This window comes from Canis lupus, chromosome 31 (assembly GCF_048164855.1).
Source record: "Canis lupus baileyi chromosome 31, mCanLup2.hap1, whole genome shotgun sequence".
Taxonomy (NCBI): Eukaryota; Metazoa; Chordata; class Mammalia; order Carnivora; family Canidae; genus Canis; species Canis lupus.
Genome location: NC_132868.1, coordinates 10216000 through 10239618, shown reverse-complemented (window position 1 = coordinate 10239618; position 23619 = coordinate 10216000). Strand labels below are relative to the sequence as shown.

At 40.4% G+C, this 23619-nt stretch overlaps 1 long non-coding RNA gene across 1 annotated transcript in view; it reads left to right on the top strand.

Annotated features, from left to right (window-relative positions):
* LOC140621953 (uncharacterized) overlaps positions 1 to 23619 on the top strand; it is a 79161-nt gene that overhangs the window by 9958 nt on the left and 45584 nt on the right. The window contains exon 2 of the long non-coding RNA XR_012021696.1: positions 7406 to 7488. This is a non-coding gene — a long non-coding RNA (uncharacterized lncRNA). The remainder of the gene's footprint in view (positions 1 to 7405; positions 7489 to 23619) is intronic.

Below are 23619 nucleotides of genomic sequence, written 5' to 3'. Positions count from 1 at the left end.
TCTGCATGAAAGGAAAAATAACACTGAAGGTAAATGAATGAAGTTGAGGACAAAAGAAATGACATCACATGGCTTACTCCAGAGTCTTAGAAAATTCAAATATTGCTTGAATTAGCCTACCACATTCTGGCCAAGAAACTTGGATAATTTATAACTTCATAAAATATGACTTTAGGAATTTACCTATTTGTTAACCATCAAAAAGAAAACTTGAAATTTACTAGATGACAAAGAGAATGCTCAGAGATTTTTCTAAAAGGATTGCTACAATTTTAATTTCTTATTTAACCTAAACATTAACATTATTCTTATTTATTTGGATATAACTTTATGCAAAAGTAAATTTCATTTCTTTTTTGGGAGGACACAATCTGTAATTCTTTAATTCAGGAAGACCTCCTCACATTTTCTCATGAGAAAGCAACACCTCATTTATATAGTTACTTTTTTTTTTCACTTCAGGACTCAATACTGTTCAAGGGAGTTGAGAATAGAAACATTCTGTATTTTCCCACAGTTTCTATACATATGTACATATAATAAGTTTATCATAGCTTGTTGCAGAATCTGAGCTCAGTTCTGTTCAGGAATTTGTTTTATTATTCCTACAAAGAACAGAGTGTAAATGTCCTTTTTACATATTGTTGAAAAAAGGTATCTTACCCAGAGGAATTTAGTGAATGTTCAATTAGTGAAAAATCTCCATGCCAAATGTTGCATATGCTAGATACTGTGAAGCAAGCTTCAGTGAAAAATGCTATTCTAATTTATATGCACCATCCCATGTACAGTGAAGCTTGGGACTTCTGGTTAATGAGTCAGATGCACTCATTAGCAACTATGTTCCAAGCACTGCTTTAGATCAACTAAATTCTGTTTAAGAATCTAGGTCTAAAATTTTCACTGTGAGCTGAGCTTTCCCTTTGCATTTGCATCAGACCATCACCCAGCCACGTGCAAAACAGGTAGACAGTAACAGAGGAAGGTCATTGTGATTGTTTTTTCCCACTTAAGCATTTTCTCATCTGTTGGTTCTTTTGAGTTTGAAGTCCATGCTGAGGGAGGACTTAAGGCACAAGCAATCTCATGCCTTTGCACCATCAGACAACAGTCCTACTTCTGAGCCCTACGGAAAAGCAGTACTTAATGAAAAAAAAAATACTGAAAAAAATATAAAGAACCCATTGGAAAATATAAAGAAAATACGTGCAAATACTGGTGATAAAAATGCGTTAAAGAACAGAAAGTAGATGTGTGTGTTTTTCGGTACCTGACTGAAAGTACAGATGAGTCAGAGGCTAGCAGGAAGCAGAGACTGGATGATATTCATCACAGAAAAAAATGAGTTTCTTTTAAGGCTGTGCTCAGCAGGGAAAACACAAATTACACATTTAGGTCAGTCTTAAGGGACTCCTGAGATTGTTTCAGGCTTAATATTTCTCCCTCTAACTCAACATTATACTCAATTAATCTGCCCTTGTCCAGAAGTAGAGAGAGATCTTAAACAGTCTCATTCTTTCTTGCTGTGAGGACCTTTCTCCTTGGAGAATACGGCACACAAATTGCAAGATTAAACCTTCTTTTTTGGCTTTGAAACCTAAGCTAATATAGTAAGACTTTGCAATGTGTTACAGTGGAAAATAGGTAGGGTGAGATCAGGGAACATAAATTATAGTGATTGAAAGGGCATTCGCAGCCGATCTACAGAGCTGGCTGAGATGTTTCTTACTTAAGAGAACTTACCAAAATGAATGATATCTGGCGAATTCAGTGCTAGCATGGTCTAGGAAAAGAATAGCAAGTGTGAGGATGGTTAAAATATTGACAATTCCAAACACCACCGGCCTTAGAAGTCATCATCAGAATTCCCCAGTGTCCCAGACAACTTCTCTTTCTTTGGACTTTGACCACTAGGGGCAAGGGCATTGGGCAAAAGACTCTAGGTAACAACAGTCATCAGGGTGAGCATTTTGAAAACCATACAGCTGTGGGAACACGCTGTTGTTCCCCTGAAACCAACACAGAATTGCATGTCAATTACACTTCCATAAAAATAAACAACTTTTTAAAAATTCAAATATGAAAAGGAAAGCAACAGAAAACACAGTATTGAAAAAAATAGCCAATTAAAAAATACAGAGGTAAAAATTCCCCTGGGATGTGGATGCATGCTCAGAAGAGATGGATACAGGAGTCAATGCAGAAGGAAATATCAAGAATAAATAGCAACATTTAAAAAGAAAGTGCAAGCCTTCACCAGCAATCAAAAATGAAAATGTAAACAAGTTGGAAATGCTTTCATGTGCCCAGGAAACTGGCAGAAACAAATTTGAAATAAAGATACATGTGAGTCTGGGTACTGACCTTTGACAATAGCAAACTGCAAGGGAAATTTTTGCTGGGCTTAGTAGCCTTTATCTGCACCAGTACTTTCCACCAACGGTGACCTTCAATGTATCAAATGTGCGGTGCCACATAATGTCAGATGTTCGAGATTCTCAGGGTTTGTAGCAGCAGGAAACAAGAATTCTGCAGAGGCTCTTGACTGTTTGATTCAACATTAATAAAAGAAAAAGAAGTGAATTCTATTGTTCCATGCTCCTACTCATAAACAGTCTTGGATTTTGCAAATGCACCATGCCCTTCACTGGTCATTCACTGTTAATTTGCCATGGATTTCCCCCCATAGTCAATATTAGAGTTTAGATCACTGAAATGATCCACTTTCGTTCTGTGTTCCAGGATTCCAAACCCCTGCCCCTGATATCACTCAATAAAGGTGGGCTTGCTTTCTCATTACTGGCTGCTAGCAAGGTTTGTAAGTAGAGGGAGCCGGGAATTATGACCTAGTGCAGGTGGGAGACAGACACGTGCTCACAGAGTGATGTGCGGCGCTTGGGGTGGTTTCAGCTCCCACAGTGATGTCTGTGGCACACGACTCTGAGTTTTTAGTCAAAAATTCAAAAACTGAATAAAGCTTAAATGGTTGCCAAATTGCTAACACATTTCTCCAAATGTAACAAAAAATGTGAGTGTACTGAATAATAGAATATCTGTGTTTGAAATCCACATATTTCTCATGCAAAATAATCACATAGGAAACTCATATTTGTAGTTGCCATGCAGAAAAATACTAGCAAGCTTAAATAAATTATTATTTAAAAAGTTGGTAGGCTTGACAGCAAGAAAGGTCAGGGTTTTTCTTTATCCTTTTCTTCCTCAATGAAATTGAATAAAAACCAGATCCTCACCATTGCAATCACATTATTAGTGGTAATAGGAGCAATAAGCTTATAAGTTGATAATACTGATAAATCACATTTGGAGCAGATGGGGATAATTCTGATAGCTTAAAAGTTTTGTCTGAGAATTTTATTCAGTGTAAGCTTTTAAATAAAGATCTTGTTCGAGTAAATATTCATAGGGTCCTATCAGAAAGATACCTGGGAGTTCCAGGAGTTTAGATAGTTAAGTTCCGTTTACAAAAAAAAAAGGCAAGAAAAGAATACATGTGCGATCCTAATACATACCTGAGATCACACCCATCTTCAGAAGATTATAACTGGGGATGGGGATCCCTGGGTGGCTCAGCGGTTTAGCGCCTGCCTTTGGCCCAGGGCGCGATCCTGGAGTCCCGGGATCCAGTCCCACGTTGGGCTCTCAGCATGGAGCCTGCTTCTCCCTCTGCCTGTGTCTCTGCCTCTCTGTCTCTATCATAAATAAATAAATAAATCTTTAAAAAAAAAACAACTGGGGATATTTTGCTCCCCTAAATATTTTATTATTTATATTTATAACTTAATCTAGGAATGGCCACCCTTAATTACTCTTATGATGTTCTGAAATATGTATTTTGATCATATTTAAACTGGAGAGGGGGGCGGGTTACTTCTTTTTCAAGCCACTTCACCAACATACCCAAGCTTATCATGTGTGTGTATGTTTCTGTGCCTTTCTTATGTGTTTATTTATGCTGTTTTAATTTCCTGCTTAATTATCTCAAATTTCATCTCAAACCAGTAACTTGAAGAGTGTTTATCTTTTCCAATAGGTTGTTCTTACTGATTTTCAACAACCAAGTAAAGTGGTTTTTAAAAATTCTTTGATCATCCTCATGGAGTCCTCTTGGAGCTCATAATAATTTACCACTGTTGGTGAACTCAGGCATGGCTCTCTGGGGAGTTAAGGAGAGGAGACAGCATTCTCTTCTGACAAAACACAAAGCACCTGTCCTATGGATGTAGGAAGTCTTGTGGACACAGTGGGGCTGGGGCCCAGGTGAATGTTCCCCCTCCCAGCCCTCACCACTGTGCAGCAGGTACATCAAGCACAGTGACTTTATTTCTTCTGCGTTTTAAAGAGTCAATAAAATAAGCCAACATATTGGGAAGTATTAGAATTGGAGTACTGAAAAAAAGCCAATATATTAAATTTATAAAATATAAACTAAAATATTTAAACTATGACATTGAATACATTCCAGGCAACAGCAATAATTGTTGGGGTCAGTAGTCCATCCAATGGTAACATGAATGAGTTGATATAAAACACTGCTCAATATGAAATCATGTGCCCAGTGAATTCAAGCAAAAGAGGGCATTGTTTAAACAAAGAAAATATCCAGGCAACAAATTTTTTCTGTAAGAATTTCGAAGGATGAATTTTAAGGAAATCGAATAAAGATAGAAAAGTAAGAATATGAGAAAGGAAAATAAACAAAGACCTCTTTTTTACCCCCCATAAATCCAAGTAACCATGATCTTGGAAAAAAAAAACAACACAATAATAACATTAAACTTTTTCCCAATACTTTTTTAAAAGGTGAAAACAAAGTACTATACAGCAATGACACCAAAACTGGGGCGGTTATTCAGAATGACATCTACGTATCTCTCACCAATTATCAGTTAGAGGTAGATTTGCTATTTTTATTTATTGCATTGATTAATTTTAGACATAGTCACATTAGCATGATTTACGATTACTTAAAATATAGATAATTTATAGTTTCAAACTTATGTCTGGAAAAAACAAGTACATGGTAAATAGAAGACAGATAGCTAAATAGATGATAGATAAATGGATCCAACAGATATGAACAAATAGAGGGAAGAAAACAAAACACTAGGAAATAGAGTATACATAACACAGTGGAAGATCATATCATGTGCCTAAAAATGTGAGATGCATGCCCATAGTCTGACAGATTCTCTTAGGAATTGTAGCCCTGCCACCTGCAGCCCACACCCCATCTCTCCCACTGAGAGCTGCCCTTTTGCAGAGAAAAGGATGTGCTTCAGGTGACCTCGTTGTCCTGTCACTAAAAGGCAGCCCTTCACCAGTGAGGAACAGACTTGTAAAGATACAGAGCTCCAGCTCCAGCCTCCTGATCAGATGGGTCCGAGCTGCTATTCTGGGCTCTCCAGAAGTCTCTGGAAGAACTGTGCTAAACTGACCTTACAACCAGTTTATCCCCACCCACCACCCCTCCAGGGGCTGCTACTGATTATCCACCCTAAGACAATTAGTGAGAACAATACACTTAATGGGTCACATTTCCTGTTAAAACAAGAGGACTTCTCAATAAAAATTAAAACATTAAAAATAGATAAAATGAACAAAAACAGAATCCCTCCCAAAGCCCTGACCTCATATCAGGCAAGCCATGACCAAATGCAAGTTGGTAAATCTACACTAGACAAAGCAACAGAGCCCGACATCATTATATCACGATAAAAGATGTGATACAGGTAAAAGATAAAGGTAAAAGATACAGCTTTCCTGGATCTGCATTATACCTAACAAACTATAAAAAGCACGGTAGTAAAGAAAAGTTACAAGAAATGGATAAATTCACTATCACAGTGCAGATTTTAACACAACTTTCTCAGAAACTGATGCACTGAATGAACTCACAAAATAGCAGATATAGAAATTCTGAGTAACGAATTAACGCTTATATCATAATGGAATATAGAAAGTTCTGTGGTCAATCTTTAACCTTTGAAATAATTACAAATTGATACTGAAATAATAACCAAAACATCTTATATTTTGTTAATATGAAAAAAAGTTTCTAAATTTCTAAACATTTATCAAGGACAAACTGATGCTGTAATAGTGAAAATTCAAAAAAATGGGATTTCTACTACAATTTAGTCCATGTAAATATTATGATTCCGTTTCAAAGCCAAAACAGCTGACAATTAGAGACAATGCTTTGCCTATGGACTGATTGCTAAGGGAACACTCAAACCAGAGAATGAAGCCTGATCTTCTGATGTAAGAAACTATTCCTTTTAATGCCATTGTAAGTCATAAAATGACTTTATTTTATGTGATGAAGTTCAGTCTTGTGAACTGTGTATATGTGTGTGGAATATCCTGGGATTTGGTATAGCAAACATATGCCAGCCTAAAATAACGTAACTCTCACCTTTGGGTTCCTAAGAGCTTGTGCTCACGTTTGCTGTGTTGATTTATGTTTAAACATGTGAAACATAGCAATCATCATCCCAAATATACCATTTGCTTGGTAGATTCCTTATTACATACAAATACGACTGATGTTGTGGGAAATGTGGTTAGATTTGAGATTTCAAAGATACTTTGCAGTATTCACATACTTTTACACTTCTTTCCATGGAGACCTCACCCTTTCTGTTGGCGCTAAATGTGCCTCTACACTCAGGACACCCAACTGCTGCCTGCTGAAATCTGCCCCTGAACCCCAGACAGCCCAGTGCCCGCTCCTGTCCCGATGTCTGACAGACATCTCATTCAAGAAGCAAAAGACCAAGTCTGAGCTTCTGAGTCCCTGCCCTGGTCCCCATGCCCAGGCCTATTCTATGGCCCTTCTTTCAGCAAATGGCACTCCCAGCTTTGAGGCTGCTCTCACCAGAAAGCTTGATGGCATCCCCACCCCTCTTTCTTTGCACTCTACAACTGTAGATGAGGAAGCCTTTTTGACTTGAGTCATACCATATGGTATCCTCAGAATCTGATACATGGTCACCACCCGGAGCTCTCCCCCATGTGTGACTCAGGTGTGGGCCATGACCCCCTGCAGCAGCTCCCAAGTGGCCTCCCTGCTTCTATGCTTGACCTTCAGCAGCCAAAGCTCTGTGTTTCACTCCGTGGATGTTGGGAGTCCCTGAAGTGGCCTTCCATGTGGCTCCAAAATGCCCTCGGTGCAGCCTACCATTCTGACTCCTTTCCTACTGTTTTCCTTCTTGCAGTCAGCGCCCACACTGGTCCCCAGCAACCTTGACCTGACCTCACACGCTCCCACCCCAGGTCTTTGCCATGGTCATCTTTTCCTGAAACTCTCCCCCAGCCATCATCCCCGTTGCTGACATTTTACCTGCTTGAAGGTTTTGCTCAAATGTCTCCCTTCCTCCCACAGGTCTTCACCTGACCACACCAAATTATGTTGCCTCCTGCCTGCCACCACCCCAGGCTCTCCCCAGCACCCTGACTGGGTCTCAGGTATTCTTCAGCTTCCATTACTTACCATGCTTCAATAACCATTAAGGTCTATTCAGTCATCTCTGCCTGTATTTTACTTTCTGTCTCTCCTTTCTGAAAGGCGGAAGACAGTGTTTAGTCTTGAAAAAAAAAAACAAAACAAAACAGTACGTATCTACGTATCTAAGATTCTCAAACACAGGCCTAGACCCTACACAATTACTCCAGCTTTTGGCTACAACAAAGCGACTTTCCTCATATGAACTGCAATCTTTATAATCAATAATCAATGTTGTCTTGACGTCCTGAGCCTCTACCAGAGCCTGCCTCATCCTATGAAAAACACATCTGATGAAAAGATGTATAGGCATCATTCTTTCACTCAGTACTGTCATTCATGTATCAGTTACCATTTTCATTTTGTTCATAAAATATTTCACATTAGTATCCTTTTTAGACTAAATCAAAAACAACGTGTGTGTGTTTTTAAATCTATTTCCACTGTGAGGTTTTAATAGAACATACCCCACAAATATATTAATCTACACCTCTTTTGTTTAAGCAAAGGTCTATCCAGACAGGCATTTTCAGAAAGCAATTATTAAATGGAATAACTTAATTATTGCAGCCTCTTGGAAGAAACAGCCCTGCTGTACTAAGTGCTGTATCAGTAGCTACAATGTGGGCTGTGGTACACACAGATTGAATCACAATAGGAGGTCAGGAGGAAGCAGAAAGAGACAGCTATATATCTTCCATGCTTCTCTTTAAATATCTATTTTTCATTTCAGAGTTTCTCATTCCCTTAGGTGTAGTATGAACTTAAAAGCAACCTAGATTCTTCATAGGACTTTTAGAGTATATGATAGATCAATAATTTGTTGGTTTGTTTATGAAATATGCCAACTTACTAGGACAGAGTCATTTTTAAGAGGAAGCCAAGATCAATATATATGTGCATAGATTTATGGGTGTTTTTGTTACAATCAGAATAAGTCTGTTTAAAGAACTCGAAACGGCAAGCCTGGCTGTTTCAGTGTGATCTATTGGCTCATGGGTGCCACTTTAATTCCAGAGACTAAAACTATCACGTCTGAGACTTTTATTCTGATAAACTCTCCTTGAATGTAATTAATTTTAACAGCCAGGATTTAAAATTGCAGACAAATAACAATCCAGCTGTAGCTTAACGGCATAATCTCTAGGATTCGCTCTCTTTCTTGGGAATGTCAAATATTTGTTCATGCCAATGAATTTTAGAGCTACAGCCTTCTGAATTTTCATCCTGCATTTTTCCCTTCGGAGAATTAAGGAAAGGAAACAGAGTTATGACCTTAAGTCTGTGTGATTACTTAAATACCAAACCAAAAATTTGTTACCATCTGGCCCGGTGTGTCCACCTTTCTATCTCTAGCTGGTTGTATGGACTCAGCCATCCTACTCTGAGCAATGCATTTTGGACAGAGGCAGAACTCCTGAATGAATAATCTTAATTCTGTTGGTTAATTTTGGTGATACTTTCTGGTTGTGGATCTGCTGAACTCAACTAGGTGGTCTCCCCAATATTGTAGAGTTAGCCCAACAACACTAATGGACATCAGATAGTTGAAGCAATAGGATAAGAAACATTTCAATGGGGCAGGTGCATTTCTAGTAACCACAACCTGCTATTCCTGGGCATTTTCATAAGGCACTCCTAACTGTGACTCTCACCTGACACGTAAATATAATTTAGCTTCTCTCACATGTCCCCATCCTCAATGTCCCATAGATTGCTCAACAATAAGGTAAACAGAGCTTCATTTCACTTTTCAAGTGTTAATCACGAATCAAAGGAGAAATATTGTTGTCTTTAATGCCTAAAACCTATTATGACTAATTAAAATTGTGAACACATACAGGGAATATGGAATCAAGGTCATTTTAGCCATAATGATACTAAATAAGTGATTAAATTATTTCTTTCCTTTCTTTTTATTCCTGCTGTTGTGATAAAAGGCTGATTTGCCAATTAGACCAGCCCCTTTGGGTGCCAGCAAACAGATTGATGCCCTTTTTTATTTATGTGAGGGAAGATGTGCAGAGCCTCCTCACTCTGGCTGTTCGTCTGAGCCCCTGCCACGTCCCCTGGGTCAGAGATGCTTATGCACCTGCGTTTCTTCTTCCAAAAGCAAGCCAAGCTAAAGCAGGAACTTGCTCAGCTAATATCTATTAGACCGAGGTGTAAACATACAACTGTCATTAGGAAGCAGTCTCCACTGCGTAGAAAAATAAATACACAGCACATAGTTGGCTTCCTCCTCACCTGGTCCCTTCTTACTGACCCCTCCTCATCCTCTCCCACTTCCAATGGGATGTGACCTGTCATATCTCACCTGCTCCCGATTGCTTGCCTAAGTCCATCCTACCCTGCTGAATGCCTGTCTCCCTGACAGCTGCAGTCAACATCAATCCCAGCTTCACTGGGCACCCGTAACATGGATTTTAGTGCAAAATGTCATGAGATATATTCTTCCCTGCTTCATTCATTAAATGCTTCAAATTTTGAATCCCCCTCTGGATCGAAACTCCTTTAACAGAAGAGTTCTATTTTGAGAGTTTAAGTTCAAGAAGCAAAAACATAAAGCAATTCCATTATTTACTTATTCAGTCACTTAATTATATCAGTGTGGACTTATGGATATTTAACTTATACTTTGCATTATAACCCAATACTGACCATCTTTGTTTTGTTGGTAAATCTTTCCAGGTTAGGTCAGATGGCTCCTTTGTCCCTTTCACATAGTCTCATCGAGGCTGCTTTTTTCCACCGCTTTTTGAACATTTTCCTAATTTCTGGCACTTTGTGATGCTTCAGGCTCGTCAGGTATATGTATTGCTCCAGTTCTGGAACCAGCCAGGCATTTCTCCAAGAAGCCTTGATTCCTTTCAGTGGAGAATGGGAATTAGAAACAAAGATCTGAATGCTGGTGGGCTTGTGGCTGCTGGGGCAGGATTTGGCTTTTAGCCACCTGTTTACCTTTGAGTATATTCTACTTAACCTCTCTGAGCTCTGTTTTCTTTATTTTCAAAATGAGGGCTATACTGCAATGAAATAGCTCTCTTGCCCAGTTTTTTAAAGTTAGTCTGCATGCTCAACGTGGGGCTTGAACTCAGGACCCTGATATCAGGAGTCCCATGCTCTACTGGCTGAGCCAGCCAGATGCCACTCTCTTAACCAATTTTGACCTAACAAACTGACTAAATTAACCCTATTCTCCATTCCTCCTGTAAGCCATATGACTGATGACCATACAAATGGAAAATTTGATAAAAGCACATCACTTTTAAAAATCCTATAAAATGAGGGATTCAAGAAATGCACACTTACAAGGCAGATTAAACAAATGGAAGAATTCCAGATTCAAAGTACTTTACAAAGTGTAGGCAAGGTTTCACTCCTGTACAAAAAACACACCCAGGGAAATCCTACATTAAAGCGTTAAGTGTACATTCCAAGGAGAACTTGGAATTTCAACCCACAGATTATATTCAAAGAAATGACCTCCCTTTTCAAAAGACTGGAAAATAAATGGGCATTTATGGTTTTAATTTTTTAAAAAAAAATGTGGTCTGGTAGGTCATGGTAGGGAACGGCTATAACCACATAGGTGGGTTCTGCCCAGACTTGGACAGTGTGAAAGTGCTGTGTGGGCAGAAGAGGGTCTCAGGGCATGACACACAGTACAGCGCTGGGTCAGGCATTAATCCTGGAGTTGCTAGAGTTGGGGAACCTCCAGGGACCCACAGAGGAGCATTGTATAGAAGGGACTGAGGGAATATCAAGGAATATCCACATCTTTACTGGATGGTGGACATGGTAGGTAGGTAACAGGAACACAGAAATACACTGTAGTGAGTGTCTCAAACAGAGGGATGTGTACGGTGCTCTGGGACTAAATAACAGTGAAATTCATCCCTGTCCATGTGTCAGGAATCAGCCAGGATGGCTTTACTGGTGGTTCTCAGCACAACGTGGCAAAGCTGCCTCATTTGTGCTCAGAACTTGGGCAGAAAACGATGTCCCTTGCCTGGGCCATCCCTCCCCCATGTGGCAACTGATATGAGAACTGAAGGACTGACCCCAGGCCTGTTTGCCCTGGAGAACTGAACATAGAAGCAGGGCTCCATGAAGCACAAGTAACAACTGTCTTTGTGGGAAGAGCAAGAACCTGTCAAAGGAAGGGGAAAGGACCACCAGGACAGAGTTACTGCTATGACACTGGTGTTCCACATGGTCAGAGCACTCTCCTGGGGGGTGGCTGTTTTGGAGGGCTCTTCCTGGGACTGATGTGCCTGGAGGAAATAAGCAGTGGCTAGGTATTACCATTAATGAATCTGTGTGCACTTCATCAAACATCTTCCTTGTGGCAAAAATAAATTCACCAGGTACTACAAATTGTGGTTCTTCTGAAGACTTTGAGGGGGGAGAAGGAAAGGTCCCATGGGTATATAATTGAGCATCTACTTGGTTTTTCTCTGAAAACCATGAAAAGATCCCAAAAGGTGAGTAGTATGGACACTCTATGAGGAGGTAAGAATGGACATTTGATAGAATTTGCTAACAGAGAACCCAGTTTGCTAGGGTTTCAGCAGGAAAATACCACATTTGAGGGGCGCTTAAGTAACAGAAAGTTATATTTCTCCCAGTTCTGGAGGCTGGAAGTGCAAGATCAAGGATCAACAGGGCTGGTTTCTTCTGAGGTCCTGAGCATGAATCTGATGCATCTCTCTACTCTGGCTTTTGGGGACTGTGGCAGTTCCTGAGACTCTTTGGCCTGTATACATGCACTGCCCCATCTCTGCCTTCATGTTCACAAGGCCATTCTCCTGGTATGCATCTCTGTCCACAAATTTCCCCTTTTGGTAAGGACACCAGTGAAATTGGATTAGGGCCCATTCAATCATTTCATTTGTAATTTGCTCACCTTTATAAAGATTCCCTTTCCATTATGGTCACATTCTGGGGCGCTGTTAGTTAGGACTTCAACATATGAATTTGGGGACATGATTCCACCCGGAACAGCAAGAATAGTTAAGATCACCTACCAACTATGAATTAGAACAGTGAAATAGTTCCTATTTTTTTTATTTAAAATATATGTGAAAGTCATATACAAAAAAATTCAGGTGAGTAGTTCAAACTTCAAACAGTTATATTCTTTTGAATGTTATTTCTCTCAATATAAAGATCATCTAAATATTTTTATATTAATCAAAGAATAACACCACTTAAACCTGTATTCGTCATTCAGAGTGTGACTATGATATATTAGAGTTGTTTTCTATGGTCTTTTCATTCATGGGGTAGTGAATATATTTTTAGTGTGACATTCTCAATGTACACAAGAAATAAAGTCATATCAGAAATGCATTTCACTTTAGTTGGAAGTTGAAGGAATAAGGTTTATTCTTATGTCAAAGTAATTTTGCACAGCTCTTCACTGTAAGGTTCTGAGTAAAATCATGTTTATTTTGAATAACCTAAGATCACCATTTTTATTTAACACATTCATGATAGGAAAAAGTCTATTTTACAGGGCAGAAGAACAAAGAAATATTGTAAAAATAAACTTTTAAAAATGGATATTTCCCCCAAAGAGAAACTATTCCAAATCCACCAATGGGTGTCATTTAGAGCAACTGTTCACAAATTGTTCTGGGATGTGCGTTGGTCCCTGAGGTCCCTCTGGGTGACCCCCAGGCTAATCTCATGTAGTATTGATGCTTATAATATGAAAATGTCTATATTTTAGTTTCCAGAATGGATGGTTTATGAATAATGTATAATATTTAATAAAACCAGACATTGCCTCATTAATGTCTCATCAAAAGTAAAATGGATCATTCCCTTAAATCTGGCATTTTTGGGTCATGTACGGCATAAGATTGGGTAGATAGATATCCATCCTTTTACCCTACTAAACATATTTATAATCCAGTGAATCTCAGGATTAGTTTCTGGAAGGTTTTAATCACTAATCAGATTAAACTCAACATAAGAAATCTATTGTGTTTATTAATCCCTTCACTTTGCAAAGAATGCTTTTGTTTGCTTGTTATGTGCAATGCTTACGAAGAAAAGAAAGCTAAGCCTGCAGGTAGGAAAGGACTTTTGCAAAAGGCACACCATAAATTAGGATGTTAAGGCTGCTGCTTAGCACATACTTGTTAAATCGCGTTGTTTGAGGCTCATCACAATATTTTGGGGGATAATGATCATTTGGTATGAGAAATAATTCCAGAAGAAAACCTCCACGGGCCTGTGAGACTGGGTGTCGATCCCATTCAGATCTGAAATCACCTAGTGATTGTTTGAGGCTCATCACAATATTTTGGGGGATAATGATCATTTGGTATGAGAAATAATTCCAGAAGAAAACCTCCACGGGCCTGTGAGACTGGGTGTCGATCTCATTCAGATCTGAAATCACCTAGTGAATGATTCCCAATAGTCATTATCTAGTAAATTATTTCTATTCTTAACAATTACAAAAGCTATGGTGAACTTGCAACCTCCCTAAGTGACCACAAGAAATTATTCGTTTTGTTTAATGTTGGCATTGTATTCCTGCAGAAATGACAGTGGTCTTAAAATTCTGTCACTGAATTTTAAAAACCACGATCACTTGGTCTTTTTCCAAGATGGCATATGTATCTTTTTAGACCTGAGTGTGACTTGCGTTTCCCATGCATGCATTATATGCACGCTCCTCCTCTTTCTGCATTTTCTGTGGGATATGGTGGGGCCCCATGGGGGAAGGAAGCAGACTGGTGAGAGATGGGCTCAGAGGGGGAGGGGCCTGAGTTGGGCCACGCTGGCATGAAGGGAAGTGGTTGGAGGGGTTTGTCCTTGGTATATAGGCTGGTGTGGGGAGAGGCTGACAAAACACCCCTTACGAACAATTTCTCCTGGAAATGGGGCCAATATGTTGTCTGAGTCAAGTAGCTGACACCCTGAATTATATTAGCTGCAGTCTGAGTGATCTGAAAAGTCAGCTTCCAGAGGCTGCCAGCAGCCCCCAATGATCCCCACAACCTCTAACCAATTGCAATCTCCACCTGAAACAATTTGCTGAAATAAGTTGAATCATCTGAGAGAAGCTATGCCTGCTCCCTGTCCCCCAGCGGGATCCTAAAAATGACCTTCCATGAAGTGACTCCACCTATCTCTATCCATCTTCATCCCCAGCTCACAGGTCAGCCTTCCCCTTGAGGATGCCCATGTGTCTTGGACCTCAGGCCCACCCCTACCTCTGTTCTCTGCACTGAGGCCAGCACATTGTCTGCGGGGGCTCTCCAGGGTGCTCTAGGTGAGCCCCTCCACCACCATTTCCTGGAGCTTGGGGGATTGATGACAAATTTCATCTGGATTAGAAAGATACACCATCCACAGCAGATGCTCCAGAAAGGTTGGATGACTGGCTGAATGAAGCTATCAGGGAGGCAGAAGGTAGGGCAGTTGGAGTAGATTAGACACAGGTGGTGAAGGGGCTTGGGAGGCAAGTCACTCAGCAAATAGATATTTTCTGGGCATAGTGCTGCAAAGGGAGAAAAGCCACATTGCTTGCCTCCAGGGAAATTACCAGACTATAAAGGAGATTATGGACTTCATCCTCAATCACAGAATTCTTGCTGATGTTAATATTTAAATTTACTTAGTTTTTAAAACCCAGGGCAATGACATAATTCAATCTTTTATGAAGGAAATTACTCTGATAATGAGGTGGGGAGAGAAGTGGGCCTGTGGTGGCAGGGAGGACAACTCTGAAAGAGAGTGAGGAAAGTTAGAGATGGGTTTTGGCAGTTCTTGCACGTGGGCTCGAGCAAGATGGGGTAGGATGGAGAGGAAACTATATTGGCCAATGAAAGAGGTTAGCGTTTTCATGAAAAATTCCTAACTAAGCCCCTTGTTACATATTACAGGGACCCCATTTTTCCAAATGCATCTTTGTTTTATAATCCAAATCGCAAAGCACTGTAGAATACCTACCGAGGAGACATTGATTCCCTTAATTAAGGTGTATCTAAACCAGAGTTATTTTTGACTCTCTTCTAATTTGCTGATTCTCTTATCTCCTACTCTGATTTCCCTCTGGCTCATTCTCTCCCATTGCATTTTTCCACCAAATTCTATTTGTGAATCAATTTGTCCCTAAGAATAGAGCAGCCCTTGCAAAAATGTTTTCAGTACACAAAGAATGGAGAGTACAAGCAAGTAAATCAAAGGTGATCCAATTAGTGATTTTTTTTCTGGGACAGAGATATTGAGTCTTCATTTATTGTGCGAAAAAAATAGAGCACCAAAATAAAAACAGTTTGGTATCCTTTTTAAGTAAAGAAAAGTGCAGATGCACTTAGAAAGTTATTTCTTAATCAGCTAACAGTGAGGGACTCAGAAGCAGGTGTCTACTGAGGAGGGTATTTATAGCAGGCCTAATACTGCAGATTCTGAGATACTCTCTCAATAACCAAATCCACTGAGCAAAGTGAAGGTGAACATCACCAAAGCTGCATAAACATCATTAACATCCTGGAGGGTATGAAAATAAGAGGGGCTAGTTTGATCCTGCTCTGTGGTCTGCCCTCCTCCAAATCCCCATGAGTGAAGGGGACCTCTAGTTACTAAGAGCCGGGAGATTTCTGCACTGCCCTTCCACCATGCGGACATTCCTATCATTAGCCATCTGTGCTCTAAGCACAATCCAGAGCTTTACAGAGCTGAAGTGATGAAGTCTTTCCCTTTTTGTTTCCATTGACCCTAGCCTCTCACCAAGGTGATTCCAACTACCTCCTTCACTGGTAACCTACCAGGAAGCCCACTATACCTCGCCATATCCCATGTCAGCCTGCATGAAGGCTATTCATCTTTGGGTTGAAAAGGTTCCAGTTCATTCCTAACCTGGCCCTAGACATCTCTGGATTAAACAATGAGAGAAAACATGCTAGGAGATCTCAAAAGACACAAAAAGATTCATTGATTGAATCAAATCATCTATGCATCAAGGCAGAAACATCTTTGAAACAGGGTTCTTCTAATAACACTTTGCATGGAATGAATGAGTCAAGGTTTTGAAATGATTGGTTGCCACTGTGCAGACTGGGACATGGGATGGACTATGTGGCTGACTTCATTTTCATTTTTGTTGCCATTTAAAAAAACAACTTTCCAAGTGAGTACATTTTGTCAATTGTCACAATTAACAAAATAGCTATTAAACTCTACAACATTATTGTGGCATGTGGAGATTAAGGTTATAAAATAGCTGAAGTTAATATCACAGCTTTGAGGGGCTCCTGGGTGGCTCAGCAGTTGAGCATCTGCCTTCAGCTCAGGTGTGATCCCGTGGTCCTGGGATCTAGTCCCACATTGGGCTCCCCGCAGGAAGCCTGCTTCTTCCTCCACCTGTGTCTCTGCCTCTCTCTCTGTGTTTCTCCTGAATAAATAAATAAAATCTTTAAAAAAGTTTAAAAAATAATAAAATCATAACTTTGGTCATAGATTTGGTATTGGTTATCTATTTTCCTCTTCACACATACAACAAGAAAATTGCCCACAGATTAAGGAAGATAGGTGATAAATATATGTAATTCCTTGATATGTGCATCATTCTTTTAATTTTTTTTTATATTTTTCTGCTCCAGTGCTATAGTATATATGGAAATACAAAACTTCTATGGAGCAGGATGGTTGTCTGAGATAAAAGAAGCCGGTACAGAAGTACATGTGAAAACAAGGGCCCCCAAAATGTCTGGAGAAGAGAGCAATGAGGTTAAGTTTGGGGCATAAGATTCATGTCCAGAAATAATTAAAGTGAACAACAAAAAGGAAGCCCTTTGAGGATTAAAAACAGCTGGGTGGCTGTAGTAGCCTGGAAAGGGAAGATGCCAAGGTGCCCACCCTGTAAGGCCAGAGAAGGAGTAGAACCCACTTATAGCAGCAGAGAAAGCCCAGTTTACACACACCCATCAATCCCACCATCCAAGTGCCTGCTTTCCACATGGGTAGAAACAGCAACACTATTTTTAGCATTAAGATCACCGCAGGGATCCCTGGGTGGCGCAGCGGTTTGGCGCTTGCCTTTGGCTCAGGGCGCATCCTGGAGACCCGGGATCGAATCCCACGTCGGGCTCCCGGTGCATGGAGCCTGCTTCTCCCTCTGCCTATGTCTCTGCCTCTCTCTCGCTCTCTCTCTCTCTCTGTGACTATCGTAAATCAATAATTAAAAAAAAAAAAAGATCACCGCATATTAGAAACGATACCACATTTAACACTATAGTGAATTGAAAGACACAATGTCATAATGATACTTTTAGAATAAATATCAGTTATATATGACTTTAAGAACATAAGCAAAATTGTAGTTTTATTGGTCCCTATAGACATAGAGATGAAGACAAAGTGAGTTCAGCTACTTTTGTGCAAGTTAATATTCCACAAAAGCTGCTTAGCATTTCACACTATGTAGTTTCTATCACTTAAAAACCAGAGTCTGAAAGAACCACATGGCTCATGCCTGAAATCCTCACTGGAGGACATCTAAATCACTGAGTAGAACGATTATTGTTTATGAGGAAGTCCATAGAAAAAGCAGAGGGACTCCGTGACAAGCATGAAACCACAAATCTGACCTTTCTCTAGCTCTGCAGCTTGTGCCCTGAGACTCCTGTCCCTGTAGCAAGGTGATTTGGGGAAAGTTAAAATGATTTATTGAGTATGATCTTTAATCAAGGATTCCACAAGACTGAAATAACACAAAATAATGGGATGATAACAGAGGGACCGGATGTTGTAGTTATTTACGGCTGCGTAAGAAATTACACCAACACATAAGAACTTACAACAGGGGTCACCATTTATTATCTCACACACCTGCTGCATATCAGGACGTTGGTGGCTCTGGCTGGGGTCAGTCATGAGGCTGCAGTCGTGACGCTGACCGGGGCTCAGTCATCTGGAGTCCACTTCTAGTGCTGTTCCCCCACAAGGTTGGCAAACTGCCACTGACGAGGGACAGAAGGCTTTAGATCCTCGCCATACAGATTCCCTGGGTGCCCCCGTGACACAGCAGCTGGCTTTCCTCAAGGTAACTGATTCAAGAGAGAGTAAATCCAAAGCCACAGTACCTGGGATGGTGTGGAGGCTTCCCTCCATCAGATATTTAGTTTACCCCTGAATACGAGGTCAGTCTTACTGATTATGGGTGGGCTGCTGTGGGCCAGGGGCACCAGGAGAGGATTCTTGGGGCCGTTCTTATAGGTTGGCTTACCCCACTGGGTGACATTCCTCCAAAGACATGCACTATCTGGCAACACCCACATTAAACTCTCCAGTAGAAGAGTCAAACCCATGACTCTGAAGTCACTGTCGTCGGAGCTACCCACTCCTCATACCTTCCTCATCCAGCTCCTCACCCTCTAACATCCAGTTCCTTCCATCACTGTTTTGCTAAGAATAATATTGTCTCGAAGGCTTTTGTGACTTTGACACAACACCAGAGGCCCCTGATTTTCCCGTGCCTATCCAAATGCTGAATCCAGACTCCAGCTCTTGAATCTTATATCCATTCCACATTACCTATGCACCGAGGCATCTAGTTTTCCTGAATGTCCTCCCATCTCTTTATCACGGTACCTTGGTGTTTGCATTATTCCTTTTTTCCTTGAGATATCCTTGAAATTTCTTCAAGTGCCTTTCTTTAAACTCACCCCTGCCTTCAGTGATTACTCTGGCAACAGGCTCTGTCTCAGTGATCACATCTATTCTCCTGGAATCACAAGTGACTTCTGTTAAAAAAAAAAAAATCAGTATCCTTGCCTCTAACACAGACCTCTGGGACCTCAGCTGAGCCCAGACCCACAATCCACATTCCTGTTACACACCTCCTTTTACTATCTCCCAGGCTCCTGAAGAGCACAGTGTCCCCAACACTGCTCCTTGCCTCTCCTGCCTGTCAACTGAATAAACGTCTACTCCATCTGACACCTGTGACTTCTAGATGTCTTTGCTTTTGGTATTTCCCACAAAAATCTGGTTTCGACTTCATTTTAATTCAAAACCCACTGGAAATCCACCTCATCTTTTTCATTTGCATTGATAAAAATGTCTTATCAAGAAGATTCCATACCCCTCTACTGACAATCAATTTAGAGATTGGTCCACCTAAATTCCTCTTCCAAAATGCTACCAGAAATGCTTTTTCTGAGAATCCGTGTTTAATTGGTAGTGTCTTCATAAAGTTTGTCAATATTCCAATATTTTGCCATCAGAATAGCATTAAAACCTATACCAGGATTCAGGTTGGCCATGACCAGGGTCCCACTTACCCAAATTACCTTTCTATACTTATTTCCTCATAGCTTGACCAGCCTTTGTGGACATTCTCAGCTCCAGAACCTCAATCACTCTTGTGCGCGCACACACACACACACACACACACACACACACACACACACATCCGTCCACACACAAACAATGTAAATACTGATGCCCAGTTCAAGGCACTGGGGCCCAGGAGAGAACTGTTCCTAGATACCTGGCTCAGCTAGAATGGAGCCCAGAAACAGGAGTCCAGAAGGATAATATATTTCTGTCTCTAGTAAAAAGCCAATGGTATGACTTTCATTTCTGGTTCTAAAGCAACCCCCCTGAGCTTTGGGACTTCTCATTTTAAAGGCTTATGACACTTTGTCATAATTGAAACTGTTTGGCCAGTATGTGTTCAAATCTATTTTTTCTCCATTCTGTCTTTCTTTTTCTCTGGGTTTCCCGTTGCATGTGTGTTAGACCTCTTGACATTGCCCCAAGAACACCTGAGCTTTATTTTTTTTTCAATTTGTTTATTCTGTGTTCTTCAGATTGGATAATTTATATTTACCTAACTTCTGTCTTATTGTTTCTTCTGGTATCTTCATTCTGCTGGAGGACTTCATTGGGCTGGAGGATTCATCTACTGATTTTTTTTTTTTTAAATTTCAAATACACCATTATTCATTTCAGGTGTTTTCACTTCATTATATTTTGTAGCTTCTATTTTTCTGCTGATATTTTATGACTCCGGTCTCTGTACTTTGTTATCCTTCACATCTCTGTCTTTGAGACTGGTCATAATAGCTCTGTAAAATTGTCTGCTAATCCCAACATCTAAGTCATCTTGGAGTTACTTCTACATTGATTGATGTTTGCCTGTGTATTTTTATTTTGCATGTCTACTAATTTTTTATTTCATTATAGACATTATAAAATTATGTTGTAGAGACTATGGATTCTGTTATATTCCTTCCAGAGAGCATTAATTTTTCGTATTAGTGGATGACTTTCTCAACAAAAAGCAAATTCATAACTCTGCCTTCCCTGCACAGGTAGTGACTGTTACCTGTCTTGCAAACTTGGCTGAGCTACTCACATTGCACCTCCCGTGTATGCCATGTAGCAGTTGCATAGGTTTGTGCTGTGTTTTATAAGCAGATCTGGATCACACCCTCTGCAGTTCTTTCTCTTTAGGGACACATCTCTCCTCATTTTCCTCTGGTCATGGTATCCCTGAAATCTGTCATCTGATTTTTTAAACCAGTGTTATTATCGTTTTCTATCCAATTTCTAGTTTTTCCATAAGGTGGCTTTAATGGGGGACATGGAGAGGGGAGGGTGATCTTTGGGTGAAAAACAGTTTAAAAGGAAAAAAAAAGGTGGCACTCACAATCATTTACCTCTTTCATATCACTCCAGTCCAGTTTCTTCCTTGATTGTGATCACTCTGGTGACTTCAGACAATTTCTGTATTTTCTCCTGGAGTTTATTTTCCATGTGAAAGGGTTGTCCCACATGAGATGACCTACCATTTCTGACAGTAGAAGTGCCTTCACTCTGTATGTTTCTTGAGGATCGCTTCAGAAGTGAAATATCAAGTGCTATGTTACACAGAACAACATTTATTTTATAGTGCAAACAATTTACCAGTTTTGATGCAGAGAGTTTGCATCCAATGGAAGCAAAATGAAGCACTTAGAGAATATTAATGCTTGGCGTCTACATTTTAGTCCCACCCACTTTCCACCTCAGCTCCACCCTTCCTGAACATCACCAGGGCTTTACTCCCTCCCCTCTCTTCTTTCTTGTTATGGATAGTTAGGATGGGATGGCTTCAAGAATTGAAAGGTATGCTGTGTCCACCTTCTGAGTTCACTAGACAGCTTTCAGAAAACCTTACATTTTTTACCCCAGGCATTTCCAAAAGGGGGGGGGGGAAGGAATAGACAAGAAAAAGAAATTGGTTACTAAGAGCATGTCCAACAAGGAAAGGATAAAATTGTCGCACATTTATTACCCTCCCTTTTCCTCAACACCCTCTCAGGATGGGTGGCTCACTGCAGAGGAGCTGCAGGTCCTGGAGCTCCTCCAGGCCAGAGGAAAATGAAGAGAGATGTGTCCCTGAGGAGAAAGAACTACAGAGGCTGTGGTCAGTTCTGCTCACTGAAATTCATGCCTCATACTCAGATGCACCTAGTCTCCAATTCCCAACCAGGAAAGAGAAGGAAAGGAGGGGGGAAGAGGAGTGTCTCAGGACGTGACAAGAGCCACAGACTTGCTCTGAGCCCAACTAGCACTCCCGGGACCCCTCTCCGACGATCTGTGCCCAGGAGTGAAGGGCTGTTGTGTTCCTCAGGGCTGTTTATCCTGCCAGTCTGAGGGAAAGAGACTTTGCAAGTAACTTCCCTCTAGGACTGGACAGAAGAGGCCAGAACCCATGACTTCTTCAAGTTATAGGGAAAGACACATAACTATTTTGTCTGATTGTATTAGCCAGCACAAAATATTTTTACTCATGATATCTTTTGTACTAAACACGTCTGTAGTCTCTCTCTAGACATTATTGTGGTGGTCTTGCTTCTGTTTTTATTCTGAAGACTTAAATCATCCACAGAGGAACTTAATACCTATGGGCAGAAATCTGCCTCATTTTTTCCATATTAAAACCTCTCTGCAAAAAATAAATAAATAAATAAATAAATAAATAAATAAATAAATAATAAAACCTCTCTGCGTCAATCACTGCCCTGGCTAAAGCCAAGTCTCCTTCGGTGTCACCAAAGCCAAGAGTCCTACAGATTTCATTGAAATTCTCTCCGGGGCAAGTGGGGGTGGCATTAAATTCACTCCCTCGGTTTCTTTTCTTTTTCTTTGGCACACGAGGAGTTAAGCACCAGGTAACTTCAGAAAGTCAATTAAGAAGGGATAGTGTTAGCTTCATCACAAGGCTTTTCCTATCTATTTTTGCCAGTAGTTACTTTCAAACTGCTAACTCCAAATCACAGTCCTGCGCTGTCTTCAGAAGTTCACTCAATCAAAAGCCAAGTGCTGAGTAATCAAAGATCTTAAATCACTGGAAGTTCTAACCCTGACCACAAGAGGATTAAAAATCCAGTAGCCAGAACTCCGTTCTTCGATCCAGCAACTGCCCGTGCATAATGAGAAATCCCTAAAACCCCAGATCACAGCCGTGGCCTTGCCCACCGCAGAACTAAGTGGAAAACCTCTCTAATTCCTTAAGAGATCCTATCTGCCTGATGAAAATAGATATTGGCTTCTGTGTAGCCTGATTAGAAGAATAGGAGAGGATTAGCAAAGATGCGAGAGAGAAACCGAGCCCTGCTCATTTACATGGCACTGCCCGCTGACAGGTGATGCTAACAGAAGGGAGGAGCTCAGAGGCAAGCTGCCCTGAATTAAAGCAGGCATTTATTTACTCAAGTTATAGAGAGATTAAGAGCCATTTATTTTGCCGTATCCAATTTTTAAAATCTATTAAGCACTTTGATGCTTACTAATTTTCTTTTCTGTAGCAAACAGCCACGCTGTTTGGAGAGATGTTTATTTTCCTTCACAACAACCTACAACTGATGGTAACTGAAGGTAAGTGGTTGTAGCAATAGCCTCTTCCTACGTGTTGGGATGAATGAAAATTATTCCTATCTATTTAGAGTATAAATATTTAAAAGCCCACATTCTTTAACACTGTGCCATTGCTTACTTATTGCCATATAATGTGTATATACAGTATACTATCATACACACGCCCATATACCATGTGTATGCTAAATATGCATACTGGA